At 47.4% G+C, this 1,254-nt stretch overlaps 1 pseudogene; it reads left to right on the top strand.

The window, feature by feature from the left end:
- Positions 1-8: 8 nt before the first annotated feature.
- On the top strand, positions 9-1,246 carry LOC123256407 (annotated as a pseudogene).
- Positions 1,247-1,254: the final 8 nt, after the last annotated feature.

Here is a 1,254-nt window from a genome sequence, read left to right as displayed (position 1 = left end):
CTAATGACCAAGGAAACAGGACCACCCCCAGCTACGTCGCTTTCACCAACACAGAACGTTTAATTGGTGATGCTGCAAAGAACCAAGTTGCAATGAACCCCACCAACACAGTTTTTGATGCCAAACGTCTGATTGGTCGCAGATTTGATGATGCAGTTGTACAGTCAGACATGAAGCATTGGCCTTTCATGGAGGTGAATGAAGCAGGCAGGGCTAAGGTCCCAGTGGAGTACAAAGAGGAGACCAAAAGTTTCTATCCAGAAGAAGTATCATCTATGGTCTTGACCAAGATGAAAGAAATTGCTGAAGCTTACCTTGGGAAGACTGTCACAAATGCTGTTGTCACAGTACCAGCCTACTTCAACGATTCCTGAAGGCAGGTTACCAAAGATGCCGGAACCATCGCTGGTCTCAATGTGCTCCGAATCATCAATGAGACAGCTGCTGCTGCTATTGCTTATGGCTTGGACAAAACCGTTGGTGCTGAGAGAAATGTGCTGATCTTTGACCTTGGAGGTGGTACCTTTGATGTCTCCATCCTTACCATCGAGGATGGCATCTTTGAAGTCTAGTTCACAGCTGGGGACACCCACTTGGGTGATGAGGACTTTGACAACCTCATGGTCAGCCATTTCATCGCTGAATTCAAGCGAAAGCACAAGAAGGACATCAGTGAGAACAAGAGGGCTGTCCGCCATCTGCGCACCGCTTGTGAACGTGCAAGAGAACCCTCTCTTCCAGTACACAGGCCAGTTTTGAGATCGTTTCCCTCTATGAAGGTATCGACTTCTTTACCTCCATTACCCGGGCCCATTTTGAAGAGCTGAATGCTGACCTCTTCCGTGGCACACTGGACCCCGTGGAAAAGGCTCTCAGAGACGCCAACCTAGATAAGTTACAGATTCATGACATCACCTTGGTGGGTGGTTCCACTCGAATTCCCCAAATCCAGAAGCTTCTGTAGGACTTCTTCAATGGCAAGGAGCTCAACAAGAGCATCAATCCTGATGAAGCTGTTGCCTATGGGGCAGCTGTCCAGGCTGCCATCTTATCTGGAGATAAATCTGAGAATGTACAGGACTTGCTACTGCTAGATGTCACTCTTCTTTCCCTTGGAATTGAAAGTGCTGGTGAAGTCATGACACTGATCAAAAGCAATACCACCATTCCCACTAAGCAGACTCAGACTTTTACAACCTACTCTGACAATCAGCCTGGTGTGCTTATTCAGGTTTATGAAGGTGAGAGAGCAAT

This window comes from Gracilinanus agilis, unplaced genomic scaffold, assembly GCF_016433145.1.
Source record: "Gracilinanus agilis isolate LMUSP501 unplaced genomic scaffold, AgileGrace unplaced_scaffold58532, whole genome shotgun sequence".
NCBI lineage: Eukaryota > Metazoa > Chordata > Mammalia > Didelphimorphia > Didelphidae > Gracilinanus > Gracilinanus agilis.
Note: the sequence above shows the minus strand (reverse complement) of the source record. Positions and strands in the feature narration are given on the sequence as shown.